At 38.3% G+C, this 26,186-nt stretch overlaps 1 long non-coding RNA gene across 1 annotated transcript in view; it reads left to right on the top strand.

The window, feature by feature from the left end:
- Window positions 1–26,186, top strand: part of LOC138831564 (uncharacterized) — a 49,952-nt gene that overhangs the window by 10,993 nt on the left and 12,773 nt on the right. Inside the window, exons 2-3 of the long non-coding RNA XR_011373374.1 lie at window positions 2,719–2,781; window positions 4,347–4,573. This is a non-coding gene — a long non-coding RNA (uncharacterized lncRNA). The remainder of the gene's footprint in view (window positions 1–2,718; window positions 2,782–4,346; window positions 4,574–26,186) is intronic.

Raw genomic sequence — 26,186 nt, forward strand, 5'->3', positions numbered from 1 at the left:
AGATTAATGGATAGAAACAGATTAATGGCTGAACAAGATTAATAGTGTGAAATGAGCCAATATACATAAATCACCAATACATAAATCACCAATATAAGGACCAGTGGGAAATGCCCAATGAGATTCATTGATTGATAATGCTTGAAACATTATTCCTCCATCAGAAGAGAAGTGCTCTTAAGCAGGATTTCACAGAGGTAACCTTAAATCTAGTTAGAATATAAGTAGCAGTCTGTAGACTAACTGGTCCAGCATCTCTTTCCTACTTTTGTGGTATTCCCTTTTGTTGGGTAAGCCTTATGGATCAGCACGAGGATTCTACAAGAAAACTTAGAGTTTGGGAGGACAAGATAGTATCAGAATTGGTAAAGTGAAATTCTTAAGGTCAAAAAATGCATAAGTCATTAATATGCTTCAGAGAAGCAGACAAGAGAGCAAATGACTTCCCAGTGAGTAGAACCAAGAGCACAACTCAGGTTAGCGAAATTAAGATTTTAATAAAGGCTGATTGTGTAGATTTCCATGCAGGTTTCATGATGCTGACAATTTAAAGGAAAAACTAGACACAGGCCAATGAAGTGTATTATAATCAAAGACAGAGAACCAGGGGTCCAACTAGCTCCAGCTTTGGCAGTGATTTAGGGAGGAATATGAAGAGGATTCATGAGGTAGATGGTTTATATAGGCATGACGTGATGAACTCAAGACCATTCATATGAGATCGTGCATCATTGCGCATCTGGCCTCTCCCATGGTTTTAGTCACACACAATGTAAATTGTAAATTATGCAGTGATATCCTGGCTGCCCAGAAGGAACTTTAGACAGATGAAAGCTGATCAGAATAAATAGTAGCAGAATAAATGGTAGCAGAACACATGGATCCGGACGGGGAGTCTATCTGCACATTTTGGGACATAGAGAAATGAATGGAATACTAGACGATCCCAATAAAGCATTATGGAAAGTTTCCTTCCATACCTGTTCTAAAAATGGGAACAAAGTAGGAGCAGTGAGAAGTCTGACAAAGAAAAGGGCTTCTACTTTCTTTCTTTCCTTCTTTCCTTTCTTCTTTCTTTTGTTTCTTTGTTTCTTTCTTTCCTTCCTTCCTTCCTTCCTTCCTTCCTTCCTTCCTTCCTTCCTTCCTTCCTTCCTTCCTTCCTTCCTTCCTTCCTTCCTTCCCTCTTTCTCTCTGTCTCTCTTTCTTTCTTTCTTTCTTTCTTCCTACCTTCCTTCCTTCCCTCTCTCTCTGTCTCTGTCTCTCTGTCTCTCTGTCTCTCTGTCTCTTTCTCTTTCTTTCTTTCTTCTTTCTTTCTTTCTTTCTTTCTTTCTTTCTTTCTTTCTTTCTTTCTTTCTTTCTTTCTTTCTTTCTTTCTTTCTTTCTTTCTTTCTTTCTTTCTTTCTTTCTTTCTTTCTTTCTTTCTTTCTCCAAAGGAAAAAGAAAATTTCAAGAGGACAGGGATTATGCAAATGAGGAATTTGGTTTTCTTGCTAATAGAACTCGCGACCATTCCAAACTGGAGTAGTTATCTATTTCCGTAACTCACTGGATACTATAAGAACGGTGAAAACCACCTTTTCTGGCATGCATTTTTGCCAACCTGAGATGAGATTGTTTGACAACTGCGGTCAGCTGGCATTTTGGTACACCACCCACCCTTTATTAGGATGGAAGAGGAAGTGGGAAGCATAAAGATAGAGTGATGCGAAGGTGCCTTGGCAGGTTTATTTCATTTTTTTCTTTTTCATATTCTTTCCACTTTCCTCAGATCTTTCAAACCCCAGAATTCTTTTAAAAACTTGTCTCTTAAAAACTTAACTAAGTCAGCAACATTGAGGAAAATCATGTTAAGAGTTATGAAAGTCAAGTTAAATCAGTATAAAGGGCCTTTAAGCATCTGATAAAGGAGAACTTATCAAGGGCCTCTTTTCTGGAATTTGTAGCAAGCAAGCAGGGCGAATTGCTAAATTTGGGATTATTGAATCTGAGGAGAAAATGCCCTTGAGTTAATAAAATCTCAGTCGTTATTGTTTATGTCTTTATTGTAAACTCATGAATTTGGGAATATCTTATGAAGTCAAAGACTGAAGGGTCCAATCAGCTTTCTCTGATTGGAAAGCTGCCAGACAAATCTGACTTTCTGATGCCTTGAAGTAAGGATTCCAACATCTACACTGAACATAGTTTTTGTTTCAGTGGGAAGGAGAGCAACTTTAACTCCTCCAAGCAGGATTTAAAAGAATTATCTTTAAGTAATTGTACAGAGGCCTTATTATTAAAGATGTCATTCCATAAGTACAGTGTATCTTGATCGATATCACCCCCTTTCCTCATTCTCTCCCATTTCTCCCCCACCCGAAGCCTCCACTCAATTTGCCTAGTTTCACAGGAGCATTAAATATTATGGCTGCATTCTACACCCTTTCTGTCTCTATTCATTACCCACTTCCACGTGACTTCCCTGCCTCCACCCCTCAAGTGTCAGCTTCCTGGTGTTCATTCTGTTGGACTGTGTGTTCCTTTTTCATTTTTTAAGGTGTTATACCTTTATAATTTTCCCCTGCAAATAATCCCCTTCAATGAAGACATACCTTTGTACACTTGCATAATTGTGAGTTTATGTAGACATTTATAGATTAGAACTAACTTCTACACATGACGAAAATCATGCATCCTTTATTTCTTTGGGTCTGACTTAACGTGATTTTTTTTCTCCAGGTTCATCCATTTCTTTGCAAATGATGTAATATAATTCTTCCTAATGGATGGATAGTATATCAAGTAGGTATACCACATTTTCTTGATTTGTTCTTCCATTGAAGGGTATCTGGGCTATTTCCATAGCTAGGCTATGGTACATAGGCAAGCCAGAGTTTTAGTGATGTGTGTGTGTGTGTGTGTGTGTGTGTGTGTGTGTGTGTGTGTGTGTGTGTGTGTGTGTGTGTGTGTGTGTGTGTGTGTGTGTGTGTGTGTGTGTGTGTGTGTGTGTGTGTGTGTGTGTGTGTGTGTGTGTGTGCTGATCCTCAGGCTGGAGGGACTTATACTCTCACTTAGTGTTTTCAAGGCTGATGTTCTACCACTTGAACCATACTTCCACTTCTGGCTTTTTGAAGACTAATTGGAGACAAGAGTTTCGCAGACTTTTCTGCATGGACTGGATTCAAATCCTGATACTCTGATTTCAGCCTTCTATGCCTGTAGAACTATAGATAAGGGACACTGGTCCTTGGCTGCAAGCAGGAGTTTTGCTTTGCTTTGTTTTGGCTGTTGGCAAAGTGAATGTCAGTCAGTGCTAAAGCATTGCCAAAGTTGATTGTGCTTAACTTTGCTCGTTTTTTTATCAAACAGCTTTTATTTTATTTTTTGTTCTTCTCATATCCAGGTCACAGTATCTCAACAGATTGAGTTTACCCTGAGTTAGGGCAGTGAGAGGCTCCCAATGTAATGGAAACTGTTGTTCTGCTCCAGTTCTAAACATAGATCTTCCCAAATTATGTTGTTATGAAGCTGGCTAAACTAAATCTTTCCAACTTTTATATTTTACAGAAAATGGATCATTTGAATAGAATTGAGACTAGTTTGATATATAATTAATCTGGCTTTGCCTTTGAAGATATTTAGATAGAGCTACCGCTGGGGTAGTACAGTGACATGTAATATATTTACTTTTCATATAACATTGGCTTGTAGCAAGTATGTGTGGAATTCCTAAATCTCTGTTTCCATGGGAATCAAAATTAAATATTTGATCACCCAAATTCTTTAAACTTTCAATTCTAACACTGTAATTAGAAATATCATAAAATGTAATTGAAATAAATTAATAAAAATAAAAGAACACAAACCCATACATCCATGATGTTGAGTTTTTCTTTTCAGTTATGTAAGAGTTTCAAAAGCCATGCCTTAAGTTTATGTACTTCTTAGAGACCAGCACAGGCTGGTGTTAGTGTATAGTCCCCATTTAGAGTAGCAATGAGTGATCAAGTTCACCTTCGGCTTCAGCCTGGTTGTGCAAACCAGGTCCATAATTCTCCTCTTCTTTGCTTATACTAGATCTGTAGCTCTGCTTACTCCCCAAATCCCAAAGAGTAACATTATCTAATAGAAATATATCACAAACCCTATATGTACTGTAGTAACATTAAAAGTCTTCTGTAGTAACATTAAAAAATTAGGTATAGTTAATTTTAATAATCTATGTTATTTTACCTAACTCCTAACTCCAAATGACATTTTAACATATAATTGATCAAAACTATTCCTCAGGTGTTGTTTTACATTCCTTTCATCCCCAGTAAATCTATGAAATGCGTATTAATTTTGGATGATCCTCTTTCCCACAGCTGTCTGTGACTGTGGCCACCATATTGGAAAGGGCAGCTATGGAACTCCCTGTGAGCTGCCCGCTCTCTGCTGTGCCACCCATATACCATGTCAGTGTCTGCGGGAGAAACTACCTCCATAAAAGGACATTTCCGACTGGAGGTGGCAGTACACAGCGCATGCCCAGCTCTGAGGTGGCTGAGACAGGAGGGTCACGCGTTTGGGCCTATGTACTGTTGACTGTCTGGTAAGGCATTGATGTTGAAGTGGCTTCCTCACCTCCCTGCTTCTGCAGGAAATTTCACACACTCTGATTTCTTATCCGAGGCTTTTCATCTTTGCTGTATTCACCCTTCCTGGGCCATTGTGTTCTCTTTATATTCCAAGCAAAGATCATGTCTGATATCTATCTATAACCATATGTATATCTTAAGTATTTGCAAAATGCAAATCCAAGAGATTAGAAACTTATTGGCTGGTTGGGCGCTGGTGGCTCACACCTGTTATCTTACCTTCTCAGGAGGCTAAGAGCTGAGGATCACAGTTCAAAGCCAGCCCAGCCAGGAAAGTCCATGAGACTCTGATCCCCAATTGACCACTAGGAAACTGGAAGTGGAGCTGTGGCATAAAGTGATAGAGTGTTAACCTTGAGGAAAAGAACTCATGGATAGTGCCCAGGCCCTAAGTTCAAGCCCCAAAGCCAACAACAACAACAAAAAGGTTTTAGCTGTATGTGGAAATATTCTTGTTTTGTTGGAATTGTCTTCTGTTTTCCCCTTCTTTCAATTTTGTTCCGCAGGAAATACGTCCTTAAAAATCTGCTGCTTTTATTGATGGTTGCTGTTTGGGAATAATGGCAGCCATGCTGTCTGATCTGGCAGTGACTTACCGGCACAATTGCCTTCCCATACACGTCATCGCCTTAATGACATTCCCAGAGACAGGTTCAGCTCGGTCCCCTCAGTGTTCCCACAGGCTCATCAATTGGCTTGACTTTGTTTCAAGTTATGTCCACGGGAGGAGGGTGATACCTCCAATTCGGAGTTCATAATTCTGAGCAACCAAACATTTATAGTTAACTACTTATTAGCTCTTCTTTTACTGTTAGCTATATAAACCCTCCCTGCATTATTCCTACTTAGCTACATTTTGGATAAAAAAGATAGACCCAAGCTGAGTTCAGGTGGCTCATGCCTGTAATCCTAGCTACTCGGGAGGCTGAGATCTGAGGGTCAAGATTTAGAAGCCTAGCAGGAAAGTTTGTGAGACTTTTATCTCCAGTTAACCACATAAAACTGGTTCAAGTGGTAAAGGGCCAGCTCTGAGCACAAAAGCTCAGGGATAGAGTCCGGTCTAGAGTTCAGGCTCCATGAAGGACCTGAAAAAAATAAAACAAACAAACAAAAAACAGACTCAAAGTACACTTGGTTAGAGAAAAGAACACTGTATCTTGTGTGTATATATGCATGTGAGTGTATGAGTCCTGGGGCCTGTACTCAGGGCCTAGGCACTGTCTCTGAGATATTTTGCTCAACACTAGAGCTCTACCACTTGGGCTACAACTCCACTCTGGCTTTCTGCTGGTTAATTGGGGATCAGAGTCTCATGAACTTTCCTGTTTGTCTGGCTTCAACCTCAGATGCTCAGATCTCAGTCTCCTGAGTAGTTAGGATTACATACATCACTGGTGTCCAGCTGCAGTTAGGTTTTAATATCGACATTTTTGACCCCTCAAGAAAAGCTCATCAGCGTTGTATTCTTTAAGTTCTTTTGCACTTGAGAATTTCTGTCTGATGCTTTCATTCCTGAAAGATACAGATTCTAAGACTGTATTTCCTTGGTTTGAGAATCTTGTAAAAATCACTATGGAAAAATCCAAGATTAAAACATTTTACCTTGATCAGCAATGTGCTTATTTTGCTAGAGATGAAATATTCCTCTGATTATGTTTTAAACAATATGTTCCTTCAGCCTACAAATTATTTTGAATTAAATTTATGGTGATGGTGGATCTTGCTTCCTTCTAGTTTCCTCTGTGTGGTTTTCCTAGATGACATGTTCTGCTATGAGAGAAAATTGAGAGTAAGAAAGGTGAAAGGATGGTTGTAGGTGGTGGTTATCAACCCTGGCAAAGGCTGAAGGTTATGTTTATGAAGCATTGTATTAGGTGCAGGGCTTAAGGATGCTGATTGGAGGAGCCCAGGGCCAAGGAAGGGGATGATGGAGTTGCTCTGTGAGTCTTTCTCCTAAGCAAGTGGAGAACAAAGCCCCCTAGTGGTAGACAGTGCAACTCTAGTTGGAGTCTTATTTTCTAACTCCAATATATAGCATGAAATTTCTAGATAATAGTGTTCCCCATCCCTCCCCATCCCTCCCCATCCCAGGGAGGGATGGGGAACACTATTACCTCTTTTCTTATCAGGTACTTAAATGTTTTTATCAGGTACTTTTCTTATCAGGTACTTAAATGTTTTTCATGGCAGGAGGAGAATATCAAAATTACCAAGCCTTTCTTTAGTATAGTCCTCTCACAAGGTAGTATAACCAGTAGTTTGCCTCTAGGTGACTTTTGTGAACACTATGACAACTTACTCCATTTGATTAATTTGGTTGATTTTCATGACACCTCCCTGCAAGCCAGAAGTTATATAGAGACTTTGGTATACGTATTAGATGCAGGTCTCAATTTTCTAACAGAAGATGACCTAAAACAATTGGTTCTCATGAAAACAGAAATCAGAAGCATGGTATAAGAATGCAATTAAATCAATTAACTACCAAAACAGCCAAAAGGGAAGCAGTGGCTCAAGTGGTAGAACATTAGCCATGAGCAAAATGTGTAGGACTAGTGCCCAAGCCCCGAGTTCAAGCCCCAGAACTGGCACAAGAGTACACACACACACACACACACACACACACACACACACACACACACACAACTTGCTCCCAACTGTAGGTATGAATTAAGTGGTATGGTACCTCCTTACCAAGCAAGAGGCCCTTAGTTCAAATGCTAGTACTGGCACAACAAAAAAAAGTCTCACAAATGATGTTGGACACATGGTGTGGAGGGTTGCAGCTTCAAATCAGATTTGATCTTAATCAATAAAAAGCCGGAGTGGTGGGATACACTTGTGTTAAGATAACTAATCCAAAGAGTCAGTTGCTACCTTTGTCCTGGGTTCATTTCCATACAATAGCTAGTCCCTGGTCTACTAATCTCTGGGTCATTTACATGGGTTTCTTTGCCTTTTAATTCATCATCTCCTATTAGTGCAGCATCTTCAGTAGGGTTTAGAATGGCAGACAATTGGATTGGTTGAGGAAGATCACACTTCCCAGTACTCTTCCCCATGCTCAGCTAATCCTCATCCTGATGACTGATCAGGAAGGATACAAAGAAGATAGAGGGATGAAAAAGTACAATAAAAAGGAGAAAACTAATACAAGCACTAATGTTGACAATTTGAGAAGGTTGCCAACCTGAAAGATGCACTTATGACTTCCATGTGTATTCTTAATATGCTAAGATCTTGATGTAACTCTTCCCTCCTAGTGTGTGCTTCTGGGAAAGAACCAAGGAAATGTAGAAAGGATGAGAAGCCATCCTCTCGCCAGCCAGCTTTCCTGGCCCACATAATATATCTTTCTGAGATCTGAAAAATACCATGCATCTGCCTTTTAAAAGTCACATCTAAAAACACTTGCTACCTTCTTAGGTAATCTTTTATTTTTAATTGTAATATTATTTATGAATTTTCACTCACCAGGAATTCGATGTCACTTTTAAAAATGATGGCATGCAACCCCATCCATCAGGAGAGAGACATGTGTTGATGAAATATGGCCTTGGATGTCATCATTCTGCTGATGTATATTAGAATAGGGACGGAAGGATGAAGGTGAGGGATGACGCTGTGTGCTGTGCATTGTTGAATGATCCCTGTGAAAACTCTGACAGAATCTTTATCTGCACACATCAGAATATAATCAGACGATGTTTGCCTCACAAGAAACCATTTAGAAGAAAACCAGGAGAACACAGACACAACGCACTGGACCACATCTATTTATACATGGCTGAAATCAACTAGAGTGTAGAAAATAGATCTCCTCGGTGGCATTGGTGTAAAATTAAACTAAACTTCAGCCTTATAACTCAAGGAACTTCTAACAACCTAGATATGATGGGCTAAAAATGACAGTCTGTGTATGAGGTATTAGTCATTTGGAAAATTTTATGGGGAAAGTTTCATTCTTTTTAGCTCGGAGAGTCTTGGTTATATGTTTCGGTAATTATGCAGTGGATTTTGTACACAGCTTCATATTCATAATTACCTGGTATTTAAATTTCAATAATGACATTATTAAATCTGAGGTGACAGTCCTTCACTTGTGACATTTAATTTACTTTTCAATTTCCCTTTCCCACTTGGTCCTTTAAGTGATCCTTAAAGGCAAACAACCAAGGGAACACTGTCAATCTTGTAGAAGAGCAGCATGATTTTCATTGGATAGATATATGCAGAATAAATATTTAAACCCAAAGTTTCAAGTTCATGCTTTCTCAGGCAGTAGAATTACATTGAAGTAGTGTCCTTTCGGCACAAAATGGCAAGTGATCAGATGGTGAATATACTTTTATGAGTTATCTAAAAAAAATGTATTTGAGGATTTGTCTGCTGTTAGCTGTGCCCAAACCATTATTTATACAGAATAATGCCTTTCTGTCTTCTTTTTTTCCTATGGTAAAGTCACAAAGAGTTACCTTTTTCTTTTTTTAACAAGAAAATGTCCTCAAGTAGAGGTCATACTTGTTTGTTTTCTTATGGCCAAATCTTCCTGTTCTTTTACTTAAGAACAATAAATAAAGAATACTCACACTATTTTTCAATAGTGAAGAAAACATTTTAATTAGAAATATATGAAATGAGTAAGGGAGTAAGAGTCTTGAGAGCTTTCACTTGGGAGAGTCATTTAATTTGGGAAGACGTTAAGTTTTAGCGAAAGCTAAGCTGGACAAAGTAACCAATAGTACATGCCCATGGTGTTACAAAATGTAAAATACACTCAATCACAAACACTGTTGGTGATTACTCAAGTAATATCTTTGGCACAAGTAATATCTGCTGCCTTCCCCAAACAGGATTTTCTGTGTGCAATAAAGATAATAGATATTTATGCAGTTGGCATGATTCCTTGAATTTAGATGCCTCTCAGGTCATCGTTATAAGCCAGTTACTTCCTACTATGCTAAAAACTTTCCTTTAAGAGACAAGGAAACCGTTGCTTCTGGGAAAGCTCTAATTAAGATATCTATAATTTTTTCTGAATCCTTATCTTCTGTACATCTAAATGTTGGAGTCATCAAGGCCTTAGTTATTACTCCTTCCTTCCTTCCTTCCTTCCTTCCTTCCTTCCTTCCTTCCTTCCTTCCTTCCTTCCTTCCTTCCTTCCTTCCTTCCTTCCCTCTTTCCCTCTTTCCCTTTTTCCCTCTTTCCTTCTTTCTTTCTGTGCTGGTCCTGAAAGTCAGAGCCTGGGCACTGTCCCTGAACTTCTTTGGCTCAAAGTTAGCACTCTACCACTGGAGCCACAGCAACACTTTTGGCCTTTTCTGAGTAGTATATTTTTTAAAAATTATTATTGGAGCCAAGATTCTCATGGACTTTTCCTGCCCACACTGGCTTCAAGCCACAACTCTCAGATCTCAGCCTCCTGAGTAGTTAGGATTACAGGCATGAGACACCAGTACCCAGGTTTTAACTTATTTCCTAGGTGAATTCAGTGAAGCCTATGATTTTACATATCATCCAAAATTTTACTACAAGCTCTGCTTCATTTTCAGAACCTCAAATACCTAACTGAGATTTTTACTTTCATAGCTACTGTAAAATAAAATTAGAAGATTTCATTTCCCAACCAAATCCTGAATTTTCCTCCCTAAGGGGGAACTAAACATTTCACATAACATTCAGATTTTCAGATTTTTATTGTGAGTACATTGGTCCTTGTTTACTCATCAAGGAAGAGGAAGTAGGTGTAGGGAGAGCTTTTGTCTCTTCAATTGGAGAGCAATTCAGATGATTTAAAAAAAATGGTCATTTTATTTTTTTGTCTAGTGTTTCTTTAGAATCCAGGTTCAATAATCATGTATCACTCAAATGTCCTCATGTGAAAGAACAGATATATCATGCTATTCTATGTAGATTTCTTAGTTTTGGCCAAAGTGGATGATTTCACATGTGTGGGTGTCTCTCTCTCTCCCTCTCACTTGCTCTCTCTGGTAGAATTTCACCACAAACATATATTTTATATCAAAATTTATGCATTCTTTACAGTCCTTGTATTGAACTTTTTTGTACATGTTAACAATGTTATTTTATCATTATTTTTTCCTTCCTTCCTTCCTTCCTTCCTTCCTTCCTTCCTTCCTTCCTTCCTTCCTTCCTTTATTTCCTTCTTTCTTTCTTTCCTTCCTTCTTTCTTTCCTTCCTTTCTTCTTTCTTTCTTTCTTTCTTTCTTTCTTTCTTTCTTTCTTTCTTTCTTTCTTTCTTTCTTTCTTTTCTTTCTTTCTTTTCTTTCTTTCTTTCTTTCTTTTCTTTTTCTTTCTTTCTTTCTTTCTTTCTTTCTTTCTTTCTTTCTTTCTTTCTTTCTTTCTTTTATTCTTTTTTCTTTCTTTCTTCCTTCCTTCCTTCCTTTCTGGTACCAAGGCATGTTCTCAGAGCTTGGACTCTGTCCCTGAGCCTCTCTGTGCTCAAGGCTAGTGCTCTACCAGTTGAGCCACAGCACCACTTACAGCTTTTTTTGAGTAGTTTATTGGAGATAAGAGTCTCATGGCCTTTCCTGCCTCCACTGGCTTGAACCAGGATCCTCAGATCTCATTCTCCTGAGTAGTTAGGATTACAGTCATGCCAGATTACATAGGATTCCAGTGCCTGGCATACTATTATTTTTTAATAAAACTGGGCAATAATGACTGGGAGAAAGCAACCTATCTTGATAGATTTCTCAGAGTACTCATGTTTTGGAATGTAATTTTAAGACATTTTCTAAATTCAAGAGAGTAGAATGTGAGAGGATAAAAAAGTAGTGTAAGTCTCTATGAAGACAAAGAAAGCAGAGTGATTATAAGTATTGTTGTTTTTTCTTTCCAAGATATTTATTTAGATGACCTGCTGGCCATGCATCCTGCCTCCAAAACAACATGCATGTCTGAGTGAGGGTGAACTCTGAAAGAAAATAAGAGGCTACATTTTGTTTTCTTATTTTCCTGTTAACTCTATAGGTTAGTGATGGTTGTTTCCTTTTTTGCTTAATAAAAGATTATAGTGAGGTGTTCTGGTTTAGAGATTGTTATGCCTTAAAGGGGAAATTTCTACTGAGAATCAGAGGCATGGGCCTGCAGAGAACATGCTCTCTGTGCAACCAGCCACCTCAAAGGGCAGCCATGCCCTGTTTACTAATGGTCACAGTAATGAAAACAAGGAGCACCTATGGATGCATAGAGTTTAGAGTTACTTTTGTATACTATCTCCTCCCTTCCCTCCTCTTTCTCCTTATTGCCTTTGTCTCTTCCTTTTCTCTCTCCCTCCCTCCTTTTCTCCCTTCCTTTCTTCCTCCTAGCAAATGTGCAATTTATGCCAGGAATTATGCAATATATTGGAGTTACAAAATAAAATAAGAGGTGTGTGTGTGTGTGTGTGTGATTCCTGAAGATTAAACTCAGGGCCTTGATGCTGTCCCTGAGCTTTTTGCTCAAGGCTAATTCTCTACAACTTGAGCCACAGCTCCGCTTCTTTTTTTATTTTATTTTTTATTTGTGTGGTAAATTGGAGATGAGAGTCTCATGAACTTTCCTGCCAAACCATGATCCTCAGATCTCAGCTTCCAGAGGAGCTAGGATTACAGACATGAGCCTTGGTTGCCTAGCTGAATAAGACAATTTTCTTTTTTTTTAATGCTAGAAGGAGAAAATCAAATTACCAAAATTCCTTTTATTGTAGTGAATATGGTATGTATGCTATTACACATAGTAGTGTAATCAGTGGTTTGCCTCTTAGCTTACTTTTGTGAGCACCATGACAACTCATTCCCTTTGATTAACTCAACTGATTTTCCTGACATCTCCTGCAAGTCCATAGTTACATAGGGAATTTGATATGAATATTAGACTAAACTTTAAGTTCAAAGGTTCTAGAATTACTAGTGATATGTGATCTTAAAAATCTGTGCAATTTACCAACTAATTCTACAATGTGACCAATTGAAAAATTGGACTTCCATGATTATTAATCTTTAAACACTACAGATGACTAATAACATTTTTATGTATATTTGAGGACTTTAACATGGACATGTCCAGGACTAATGTAACTTAATTTCAACATTAATGAATGAAGCTATATTGTAATGAAGCTTTTTAGACTGAGTTGTGAGCCCAGCTGTTTCAGTAAACGCAATATAGCAGGTAAGGAGGTAACATCAATAGCAGGAAATTAGGATATAAGTTTTCTCCTAGTGTATATTGGGATTTGCATTTATTTGAGATTAATGGGTTACTTAATAAGGAAAGGCCATTAATTTCAAATTTTAAGACCAATGGGATCTTTGCCTGTCTAAGTCTCATTTTGTGGTGACCTTTAGTTGAAGAAATAGAGGACTTAGCAGAATCAGTATCATTTTAAGGAACTCAGAGCCAAGCATTACTGGCCAGATTTATTTTGCTCATCTAATGATGTGATGATATTTTTTCATACACGTTTAATGTCCTGATTTCAGGGCTAATGTACTACATTTCCTGCGTCTGGGGGAAGTGTGTGGGAACACGTCATGTCTATTTGATATATGGGCAGTGTCTCTGAGAATTTGCTGTATTAATTATGTGACAGTGAAGAAGTAGAAATAATTGAAATGTGACAGGCGGCAGTGTCCTTTTGGTGTCAAATCCCTCTGAAGTCAAGTTTTTCTGATGCCTTTAAATTTGAAAGAAATGTGAAGAGAAGTGGCTCATTCATTATGCCTTTATTTATTTATTTGCTGTTTTAAAGTATTTGTTTCCAAAACTATCAGGCAATTTGGACTATGAAGGGAAACACGAAAAGCAGTCAATGCATTTCAATAAATATTGTCTAAGCTTCCACTTAGTGCCCTTTCCTGTATGAGCTAAATGTGGAAACAAAATCCTATTGACTTTACCCATGCCATTGATTCGAACTGGCATGTGGAAATAGTTAAAAAAAAAAAAAAAACCAAACACATGCATACATACTTTCTTTTAAAAATGACTTAAAAACTATTAGTCATTGGTATGGAAGTTTCTGATTTTGATGATATGTCTCAACTCCTGCCCCTGTTCAATTTTTGTGTGAGTGTGTGCCACTCTTGTTGCTGAAACTCAGAGCCTAGGTATTGTCCCGGAGCATTTTTGTTCAAGGATAGTGCTCTACCACTTAAGTCACAGCTCTACTTTTGGCTTTATGATGGTTGATTGGAGGTAAGAGTCTCACAGTCTTTTCCTGCCAGGTCTGGCTTTGAACTATCAGCCTCCGACCTTAGCCTCCTAAGTAGCTAGAATTACACACTTGAGCCACTGGTGCCCAGGTTAACTTTTTCTAATACAATATTTATATTTTCTTTTAGATCTTTACATTTAAATCCATAATTCATATCTAATTAGTCTTGCTAAATTGGAGATAAATTAAAGTCCACGTATGTAGGTCAACGAAGTAATTGATTCTGTAGGTCTGGTTTGAGCATAGGATAAAGATACAAATTTGTAACTTATTAGGATCTGGGTGAATTTGGGGTCATAAGATGATGAAATGATGCAGGGAGCAGTTGCAGAGAGAATGTAACATAAGGGGAGGCCTGTGTGTTAAGTTTAGAGGACAGACAGAAACTAAAAGACTCAGCAAATCCATAGAAAAAAAGAAATTTGAAGAACATTTCTCTGAATTGAATGAAAACCAGAGCTAAATAGTGCGAAGCACAAAGAACATGTAAGGAGATACCAGAGACATCTACCAAATTTTGAACAAAAAAAAGATAATGATGACATACCCTAAGTAGCTCATGGAATTAGATTAGTAGTGTAGGATTACATTTACCAATGGCACTGTACATCAAATGTGGTAGTAGAGTTAAAAGTCTAAGACTCACCAAGCTGCTCAGATAATGTGTCCTAGAAAGTTACTTGAGGATATACTCCCGAAGAGAAGCAGAATATATCAAGAAAGAAGATATAGGATTCAAGGAACAGAAGTTCCCAGCCAGATGGTGCTGAAAGAGAGTTTGTCCATGAGGCCCAGAAAGTAATCAATTCATATTTTGTAGGGAAAGGAAGACTCTTCTTTTAGAAAAGTATCTAGAAGAGAAAGGAAGGAAAAATGGAGAAGTTTAGATAATTTTGTTTAATCACTTAACTGAAGTAGGCCCTGAGAGGAGACTTGAGCTGGTATAGCTTCTTTCCAGGCTTTGCCTTTGTTTTAGGGATTTTAGAAAAAAAAAAAAAAAAACGAAAACAAAAACAAAACCTTTAAACAAGGTTAACTAGACCTTGGCTCCAACCAGCCCAGTTCCTGGAAGGGAAAGAATGCTCCTAGGCCCCCCTCCCCTTAACAACCTAACCCACCTTGATTGTTCTGTTAAGGACCGATGGATAAAACAGTTAGGTTCTTTCTGATGGAGGCATAGAATTCCATTGTGTATATATGACATTGCCCCATTTGTTAGGAAATGGAAAGACTTGGAAAAAATTATTAAGTGAAGTAAGCCAGGCCCAAAGAAAAAAAGGTCCTATGGTTTCCCTTATTTTCAATAACTAGTATATGTCTGAGTCAAGCAGAAAATGTCAGATAAGTTGATGTTAGGGGAATGAACCCCAAGACAAGTATTCAAATGTTTTTTTTTCTTTCATAAAATTGTTTTTTTTTGGGGGGGGGGGTCTGGGGCCTGAACTCTGGGCCTGGGCGCTGTCCCTCAGCTCTTCAGCTCAAGGCTAGAGCTCTACCACTTGAGCCACAGCACCACTTCCGGCTTTTTTCTTTTTGCTTATGTGGTGCTGAGGAATCGAGCCCAGGGCCTCGAGCATGCAAGGCAAGCGCTCTACCACTGAGCCACCTTCCCAGCCCCTCATACAATTGTTTCTAACATATTTATAAGATTATTTCTATGTGGCTTTTTATGTCCCTCCCCCATGGTATAACCCCTGCTTTCACTGTATTTGATGTTGGTATAATTTGTTGGAGGGGAAGGGCAAAAACAAATAGTTTAAATAGGGACACAGGTGGACCCATTGCAACAATGAGATGTGCAAGTCGTTATGTCAAACGAACTTTACAACTTTGGTGTGTGGGGGGGATTAGGTGGGGGGAGGTCGGGGGAGTATGGGAAGGGATGGAAGGGGAAAGAAAGAGGAGGCAACAATGCTTGATAAGAAATGTACTCATTATCTTGCCCATATAATTGTAACTCCTCTGTACTGTATTCTCACAATAAAACAACAACAACAGATAGGTTGTAATCTGGCTCAAACTGGCAACACCAGTGTTACGTTTTTAAAGTTTTTAGAAAGAGGTAGCCAAGTACCACGCACGTGGCATTCAGGTAAGGGGTAGGTTTATTCAGTAGACCTGCTGGGACCAGGCAAGGTTGGCTGGCAAAAGAGAGCAGCTGGCCCCGGGTTAGGCCTTATATAGGGTAGGGGGCGGGGAAAGGTGTGTCCAGGTAAAGGGAAGTGGGACCAGGTGGGAGAAAGGTGTGGCCACATCAGATGTGACCTCAGCAGCTGCAGATGTGACCTCTTCCAGGTGTCCCAGTTGCCTAGGTAACACAGGTACTGGGTGGAGACTTTGCTGTGAGGAGGGTGGAGTCTGCTCGCCATCCAGGTGAGGACCTTACAACCAGGAGCCTTTTTCACACGGTAAACTCCACTAAACTCCTCCTTTGTGTATGCTTACTGTAAACTCCACATTTTGCGTAAGCTCCACCTTACCCACTGAATTTGTGAGTGATTTAAACCAAAAGTGATAGGCTGGTTTAAACAGCCATTATGTGACAAACTGTAACCTCATTGGCCACCTGTGTGTGGTCTGGTATGACTGTGCAATCTTTTGGGTGTGTGACAATCTCATTGGTCACCTGTGTGACCAGGCTTGACCTCGTGAATTTTGCCTTTAAAAATCAAAGCATCAGCTCGGAGCTGATACTGCCACCTCGAGCGGCCCTGACCGGTCAGTGTAGGAAACATTTCAATGAAGTTGCTTCTTTGTTAACAGCTTCGTTGAGGCGGGCTCTGTCACTCCGGATGACTAAGTAGGCTTGCCTGCTTGACTAGGGGTCTTCCTACTACAAAAACAATGTTGAATTTTTTAAAAAGGAGAATATGATTCAAAGGATATTCAATAGAGTATTTACGTGAATAACACAACACTGGAAAACCAATGGTAAAATCTTCTCATCTAACTCATTACTGACATGTCACAGAAAATTAAGCACCTGGTTTTCATTGTTGAGTATTTGCCTAAAAACTGGAGAAAAGTAGACTAGTAAGATGATATGTAAAAAGTAACATCCCTACTGTATTTACAAGTATAGATTCAGTCCACAGAGGAGATTAGAGTTGAAAGGAAGGAAAAAAAAGTTAAATAGATGGGTGGGAACTTTAGAAAGTAGAATCAGGATTTATGTATTGGCCAAGAAATGGAGTTTCAACTAATTTTGTTGTGACAGAGCTGTTTAGAGGAAAAACTATGGTGTTAAACTATAAATAGAGAGCAAGTTGAGAGGTGTGGTGTGGCTATGAGAGAAATACTCAGCTATCATAGCAGGAGGCCAATAGATAAGAAATAGGGGTATAAATGTGCTAATTAGGTATTTGGAGGCTAGTGTCAGAAAAACAAAAATCAAGCAGTTAACATTGTTTGCCTCTGGGGATGGGAAGCAGTAGGAGGGAAGGAAAGGAAAAGAGAATTGTTGGGTTTCTCTGTGAGCCCCTCTGTTTTTTGTTTTTTTGGATTTTTTTTTGTGCCTCCTAAACCATATGCATTGATGACTTGGGATAAAAATAAAAACAATTAAATGAAAAATTAAATTGTAAGTAGGCAATTGTTCAAATGAGGGTATTCATTTGGATGATACTGAAAAGTTGTTCTAAGGAAAACACCAGGAAGTCTGCAAGCTTTGTTTGAAAACAAAACAAAACAAAATACCACAATTGAAAGGCTTTTCCTAAGACAGTTCTTGGAACTGAAATCCTGTAAGACTGATGGTTTTTTTTTTTTTAAAGAAAAAGTGAATTTTTGAAAATGAAATGAAAAGATTGGAAATACTGCAGAGTGGTAGACCAGAAATTAGGTAGAGAGATAGGGTCCTCTGTTTCGTTTCCACTGCCAAAGCTGATGAAGCCTTTTGTAATAACTTGAGAACCAATATTGAAAAAATAATTAGAACATGAAAGGCAAGAAAGCATGAGAGAATTAGTGGCACTAACTGAAGACCATGGATGAAAAAAGAGATAATACAGAAGATGAACTGTTTGGTATATCTTTATTGAAGATGTGATTAAAGAGATTCTCACTCTTTAATTGTCTGTTGAAGTAATTAGATAAGAGAGAATGGATCAAATAGTAGCACACAGGGAGGGAGAATTCAGATTAAGTATAGAAATATTTGGCACAAATATTTCAGTGTCTCCTCCTAAGCCTATGTGGAGACAACCTTGGAAAATTGGTGTGCTAAGGTAGTTGCTAGGATTGATGTGGGTGATGAAAACTTCAGTAGAGGTATACACACATGAATCACAGGCATCAATAAATGCCTTAGATCCTGTTAAAGTTATTCCAAAATTAGGCCAAAACTTTATAGTGTTAAGAAAAAGAATATTTCATTGGGTTCATGGAACAAATGGAAATGAGGCCAGAAGACTCATAATTAGAATCCCAGGCAATGAGGTTCTTCAATGACCTGGATTCATCCAAGGTTACTGGACTGTGATCCATGGTTTAGCTCAAGCCAAACTTGAGACAGAGAGAAAGGCATTTATAACTCATTATACTGGATAAACAAATTGAGGTTAAATGTTAAGTGACATGTTCAAGATCAGAAATCAAATTAGTGGAAAAATCGTATCCTTGATTTTCAAGTGCCTGGTGTGCCAGTCAAGAGCTCTCATACTAAGTAACACAACATTGATGTCACAATGAGGTAAATATATTCAAGATACGACCACTTGGACTTTAGACTTAAGAAGCCATTTTAGGTAACTGAAAAATACTGATATTGGGCACAGTTTTCTTTTTTAAAAAAATAGATAGACATCTTAATACTTTAATTTCTACTACATATAATTTCCTTAGATAATTGATACTGTAATACCAGACAATGTGGCAGAGACTGTAGTATCTAGTAGCCAACCTATATCCCAATTTCCCTGGCAAGGTCCTGCTTCCTGTCTATTGTTCTAACATAAACAATAACAGCATTTTGTGTCTGAATTAATAATGTCTTACATGGAGCATCAATTCCCCTTGGGACTCTGGCATATCTTTAGATACTAAGGGTGAGGAAGTAATTGTTCTGTTTTGGACTATCTTTTCAAGATGTCTGTGTAGCAAAACACATAAGAAATTACAGACATTATTTCTCTCCAGAGGAATGGGAGGCATGTTGCCACCTCTATAAAAGAATTGGCTTCTTCACACGAAAAGCTCCTGTCTTGTCATTTGAGTAAGTCTGTGAACCAGCCTCCCGTGACGTGAGGGTAATGATGTACTCTGATGAGTGACAAGCCTTTGCCCAACCCAGGAGTTCTATGTTTTCTATAAGAATCCATGTGCTTGTGCCAGGGAAACTTATTACCTTACAACAACTAGAGTACAATTTGAGACTTAGGACTTCTTATTCTATTAGGTACAGTTAAGTTCCATTTCTCAATGGAATTTAACATCAAGTTAAAATACTTTTCCCTCTTCATTTAATGAAAGCACACTTGCCTGGTAAAGACTAGTTGAATAATTTCCCATCTACCCTTTCACAAATAAGTGATCAAGTTATGGCCAATACCACTGAGCTAAAGGGCTAGGTACCTTGTCCAGATCATGATAATGAAGAATGGATATGCACTTCCCTGGGTCCTCCTTCCATACCATCTGACTGGACTGTAGAACTAATGGTGGCATTTTTGAGCAGACACCTAGCCTCAAGAATGGAAGCCAACCATTGTAAGTACAGAACCATCAGGAAATGGCTTGTCCATAATTTCAGAGATAGCAAAACTGAAGATTCAAATCCCAGTTAAATCTCTCTTCTCATTTCTCATTTTTTCACATTGCCCATATCCATATTACTAGATAATATTCAATAAACATTTTCAAATCCAGAGAAACAGGAGTACAGGGAAATCTTTTCTGTAAGTAGAATTACATATGTAACAACTGATATCAATTATCCAGCCTCTGATGAAGACATAGCTATAGAGACAGAATTTTTTGAGCTTCGTTTCATGAGCTGACAATCAAGGTAAGTCTGAGGTATGGCAGGGGTAGAAAACACCCAGTGGAGGATGCATGATTTACACTAAAGTGACATGGTTGGCAGCCTCTCTCAATTTTCATTGTTACATCCCAGGAGCCCAATTCACTCCTTCATGGAATGGCTTCATTAAGCAAGTGAAATTTGAAGCGGGATCTGAGAGAGTTGAAATAGCTTTCATGGCAAATAGGCGAGGGAAAACTGGCTAAGAACTGACTTCATAAATCAAGTAGTATCTTATTTAAGACATTTCATAAAATGCTTGTGGGTGTGGTAGAAAGTCAGTGATTTTAAAGCAATGTTTGTGATCTAAAGGAACATATAATGATGTAGGGCTTCCATGACAACATTAAAAGCATCAATTCAATTTTGTATTTAGGGAGGAAATAGGTGGTGTGACAGAGAATGTGGATCTTGAAAAACAGGAAGATTGAGAAGTGAAAATCCAGTGAGTAGTTGACTCATGACCAGTGACTTTTCCCTGTAGTTGGAAAGTATTAATAACAAGGATGTTTGCTATTGCTGTTGTTTTCAATTTTGGGGTGCAATCAGTACTAGTCCTTTGTTACAGTATTCCTGGGATTTGATGGTTTTATAGATTAATGTGGGGGGTGTTTTTAGAACATAAAGCTACCTAAAGGTGAAATGAATATATTGACATAGAACGCTGGATTTGGGATAGACATTCAGAATTCTTAGGTGTCAGACATAAGACTGAAATATCAAAACATTAGTTGGGACTAGTTAGGCAGGAATTTTTTGTGTTAGTCATGGGACTTGAACTCAGGCTGTGGGAGCTATCCCTGAGCTTTTTTGCTTAAGGCTAGTACTCTATCATTTTGAGCCACAGCTCCTCTTAGGTAGGACTTTAACAAACTGAAAATTAATGTTGCATAAATAAACCATTAAGTTGGATTCTTAAATTTTCTCCATTAATTCTACTTTAATTTTTTCTTAATTGTGGCAAAATGCATAAAATTTACAATTTACCTTGTGTGTGTGTGTATCTGTCTGTCTGTCTGTCTGTCTGTAGCTATACTGGAGTTTGAACACAGAGCTCTCACTTAGCTTTCTTGCTCAAGCTGGCTCTATACCACCTTAGCCATGTCTTCAGTTCAACATTTTGCTGGTTAATTGGAGATGGAGTCTTACAGACTACTCTGTCTGCCCAGGCTGGCTTTGAAAAGTAATCCTCCAGATCTCAGCCTATTGAGTTGCTAGGATTACAAGCATGAGTCACTAGTGCCTGCCTCGTTGAACAGTATAAGTGTACACTTCAGTAATGATATGCTCACAGTATTTTACAATCTATAGAACTTTCCTGTCTAACAAATATATTACCCTACACCTCAATTCCCCCTCCACTTAGTTCCTGGCAACCACCTGGAAAATATGTGTGTGTGTGTGTGTGTGTGTGTGTGTGTGTGTGTGTGTGTGTGTGTGTGTGTGTGTGTGTGTGTGTGTGTGTGTGTGAACCTGACTCTTCCAGATACCTCCTATAAATGAAATGATATAGTACTGTATTGTAATTGATTGGTAACTGATAGATCATATGGTCATTACATATTTATATTTTAAGACATTTCTATGACTTTACAACTTTGGTGGGGGGGTGTAGTTGTAGAGGTGGGAGGGAAGGGAAGGTAGGGGAAAATCAAAGGAGGAGGCAACAATGCTCAACAGGAAATGTACTCATTACCTTGCTCATGTAACTGTAACCCCTCTGAACAGTATTTTTACAATAAAAAACGTACAAAAACAACAATGATATTTTTCACCTGCATCATTTTTCATTTCAGTTTACCAATGTCATAGCCAATACTTGTTTTTTTTTTCTTTTTAAACATTTGGATAGCAGCCATCATAACGAATACTAGTGATACCCATTGTCTCATTGTGTTCCTATAATAATTAGACCTGTTACATAAATTCTCATATGCTTTGGCCATAGTTTTTGAGGAATACTTATTGAAATCCAGGTTTTCTTAAAAGCAGGTTTTGTTTTTGTTGTTAAGTTCTAGAAATACTTTTCCTGGGTATTAACTTCTTGTCCAGACTTCTCAGCTTAGCTTAAAGCTAGTGCTATACCACTTGAGCTACACCTCTACTACCAGTTTTTTGCTTGTTAATTGAAGATAAGAGTCTCGTGGAGATTTGTGCCCAGGCTGGCTTCCAACCTGAATCAGAGCTCAGCCTCCTCCAGTAGCTCAGCTTATAGAAGTGACTCAGATTCCTGGCCCCCTTTTCTTATTTGATGTATGGGCATACTCTTCCACTCTACATGTTTTCCCCTCTGCTGACTGTGTGCTATGATGCACAGACATTTCCAGTTTTGAAATAGTCCAATTTATTTTATTTTACCTTTGCTGCCTATGCTTTTGTGAAGAGGCTGCTTTTTCTCCCATTGAATTGTCTTGTCAGCCTTGTTGAAAGTAATTTGACTTTATATGTAAGGGTTTGTTTCTGACCTTTCCATTCTGTTCCATCAGCCTGTGTTTGTATTTGTGGCAGTGCCTAATGTTTTGACTGCTACAACTCTGTAATCAGTTTTGATATTAGGAAGTGTGAGACACTCCAAATCCTTTTGAAGATTGCTTTAGTCACTTGAGGCAACTTCAGATTCCATATGAATTGTAGGATGAGTTTTATACCTCTCGAAAACATTACAGATTTTTTTTTTTACAGGAATTGCATTAAATTTGAAAACTCACTTGGAGTAATACTGACATCTTAACTACACTGTATATTCCAATCTAGTCTTTCCATGTACTTGCATCTTCAATTTCTTTTAGTAAGACTTTATAGGTTTGGGCCTATGTGCCTTTCCTCTTATTGGTAAAGTTTATCCCTAAGTGTTTTGTTTTTTTGATACTATTATAAATAGAGTTGTTTTCTGCATTGTTCATTGCTGGTATATATAAATACCATCCTACTTTTAAGTATAGTTTTTGTATCTGGTAACCTTGCTGAATTAGTTTATTTCTAACCACGTAGGATCTTTACAGCTTTCCATATGTAAAATTTTATTGTGCATAATCAGACATGCTTTTACTTTTTTCTTTCCAATTGGATTGCTTTTTGTTTTTGTTACCCATTTAATTATTCTGGCTGAGATTTAGTACATATTAAGTCAAAAAATAGAAACAAACTGGCGTTCTTATCTTTTTCCTGACTTGAGAGGAAAAGCTTTCTGCCATTCACCATTCACATGATGTTTTTCCCTTGAGGATTCTACTCCATTTTCCACTTGGCCTTATGTGGGAAGAGAGGTTGCTCTGAAGTGAAATGGTCTTATCTCTTGAGATAGTGAATAGTACGATTGTGACTAAGCCAGTAAAAAATTTAGGTTTTCTTCAATGTAACTTTTTAGAGAGGTCAAGAAAGGCCCGGAATGAAGGCACAACTATGGAATAGGTAGTGATATTGGTGGTAACCAGAAGTGGCCTGTCTCTGCATTTTGTGTTACTGCAGCTTCAGGGACTTTTGAGGGCTTTTACAGGTTTATGAGTTTGTTGCAATTTGAACTCTATTCAATTTATATTCATATATACATAAATATATCTATGTGTATACATATATGTATATATTCTTATTTATTCAGTGTATAGTTATCTCTCCTCCTCTATCTTGCAGTAAATTCTCTTTTATGCCAAATATAATGATGCCTACTCTTCGTTTTTTTGGTCGGTGGTAGGGCTTGAACTCTGGCCCTGGGCACTGTGCCTCTGCTCTTCAGCTCAAGGCTAGTACTACTCTACCACTTGAGCCACAGTGCCACTTCCAGTTTTCTAGTGGTTTATTGGAGATAAGAGACGCACGGACTTTCCTGCCTGGGCTGGCTTTGAACCATGATCCTCAGATCTCAGCCTCCTGAGTAGCTAGGATTACAGGCATGAGCCACTGGCGCCTGGCTTACTCTCTGTTTTTAATCTTCTCTGTAAACTTTCTGTTGACTCATAATTCAGATGGACTTGATTTCCAGTGCTGAAGTATCACCATGGTTCTAATTGTACAAGCAAAATGATTGTTATTATTTGGGTGTGGTTTGAGTGTGAACCCCAGAGGCTCAAGTGCTGGACGTTGGAGCCTCACTGGGGCAATGTGGAGAGGTCATGAGATCCTGAAGAGGGGAAGCTGAGTGTAAAATGATTCAGGCATTGGAGTGATGCCCTCTGCTCTCATCTAGTGCTTCTACAGGTCTAAGAATTTGTTGCACCTTGAACTCTGTTCAATTCATAACCTTCTGGGATTTCAGTTAGCTCCCAAGAGTTGTAAAAAAAAAAAAAAGAAAAGAAAGAAAGAAAGAAAAAGTAAAGGCGTACAACAGCTTTAAAACTGTTTTGGAATTCTTTTTAGTTCTCTTTAAGCAGTTGTACAAAGGAGCTGCCATTCAACAGGGCAGTTTATGAATGGAGCACATCTTGATCAATGCCACCCCTTTGGATATTCTTACCCACCATTCCCACCCCACCACCTTCCTTCATTTTTCTCATTTTAGGTTATGCATTGAATTTTTTTGCCATTTAGCAAAATAATTTATGTGTCCAATGCGTCTTGATCTATGTTATCCCTTTACACCTTCACCCCTTCAGTCTACTCCTTCCCTTATTTTTCTCAATTCTGTGGTGTATATAATGCATGCTCCCCTGCCTCCTACTTATTTGCTCTGTTCCTACTTCTATTCCTCTCCCTTTGCTTCACATTCCCTTGTACATACCCATTTCCTGGTACTTACATTTTGTTGGGCTTTGATGTAATCTTTCTAAAGAATTACACTATTTGCACTCTCCATGGAATGTCTATTGTACTTCAGTTAATTCATGCGTAAGTGTTTGTATATCACCCAATGTATTTACTGGTAGATTTATAGGCACATTCTAGTTACCACAAATGAGGGAAAGCATGCAACTTGTGTTTCTCAGGGTCTGGCTTACTTCAGTTAATACTTTTTCTAAGTCTTTCTATTTCCTTATGAATGGTACGAGATCATTCTTTCTGATGGATGAATATGATGCCATTGTGTATACATGCCACATTTTCTTAATCCCTACGTTGTGTAAGGGTCATCAGGGCTGATTCCATATCTTGGCTAGGGTAAATAATACTGCAGTACACATGCTTTTTAATTTAATGCAATCCTGTTGGTTAATTTCTTGCTATTCTTTCCTGAGCTGTAGGAGTCCTATTCCCAAAGACTTTGCCTAAGGATAGATCTTGAAATGTTATCTCTTTGTTTTCTTCTAATAGTCTCAAAGTTTCATGTCTTACACTACAGTCTCAATTTTGAGATGACTTTTTGGACACAGTGAGAGATCGGAATGTGGTTTGGATCACATACATGTGGGACATGGCAGTTTTTCCAACATCACTTGTTCGAGAAGCTACCACCTTTTGTAATGAATTAAGTGCATGTTACTGCATTGGCTTATGATTATATTTTTAAAAATACTATGGCTCTGCAGTTCAGTTAGAGGTCAAGCATTGTAATATGAATTGTTGGATTCCTTTTCTATTGATATGAAGAATGTCATTGAAATTTTGATGGGGATTGCATCAAATCTGTAGGTTGTTTTGGTATTATGGCCATGTTAGACAACATTAGTTCTCCTGATCCATGAACATGGGAAGTGCTTGCATTTTCTAGTATCTTCCACATTGTTTTTCTTTAGTGTTTTCTTTATAGTTTTAATTGTAAAAGGCTTTAACATCTTTGGTTAAGTTTATGCCTAGTCTACTGGTTTGAGAGAGTATATATGATATTTACAATTTTTTTTGTCAGTCCTGGGGCTTGAACTCTGGGCCTGGGCACTGTCCCTCAGCTCTTCAGCTCAAGGCTAGTGCTCTAGCACTTCAGCCACAGCCCACTTCCAGATTTTTCTGCTTATGTGGTGCTGAGTGATCAAACCCAGGGCCTCAATGCATGTGAGGCAAGCACTCTACCACTGAGCCACCTTCCCAGACCCAATATTTATAATTTTTTTAAAATACCAACCTTTAATCTCAGGGCCTCAAGCTTATAGATTGGTGATCCACCACTTGAGTCATGCCTTTAGCCCTGCTTTTTGCTGATTACTTTGGAGAGACATTCTAGTGAAGACTTGACCAGCTTCACACTGTGATCCTCCAGGTCTCAGCCTACTTAGTAGCTAGGATTACAGCCATAAGCAGCAGTTAAGCTGGCTCTGGCTTTTTTTCCATCAAGGTTGTATTGTTGTATAAGAAAGCTACTGACAAATGATAAATAAAGTATGACAAGATAACATTCAAAATAAGTCAAAAAGACATATTTAGTTTTGTAGGCTTTTGGGTATATAAATGTAGGTTCATCATAG

Source organism: Dipodomys merriami, unplaced genomic scaffold (assembly GCF_024711535.1).
Source record: "Dipodomys merriami isolate MVZ:Mamm:240054 unplaced genomic scaffold, mDipMer1.0.p SCAF_2, whole genome shotgun sequence".
NCBI classification, from domain to species: Eukaryota; Metazoa; Chordata; class Mammalia; order Rodentia; family Heteromyidae; genus Dipodomys; species Dipodomys merriami.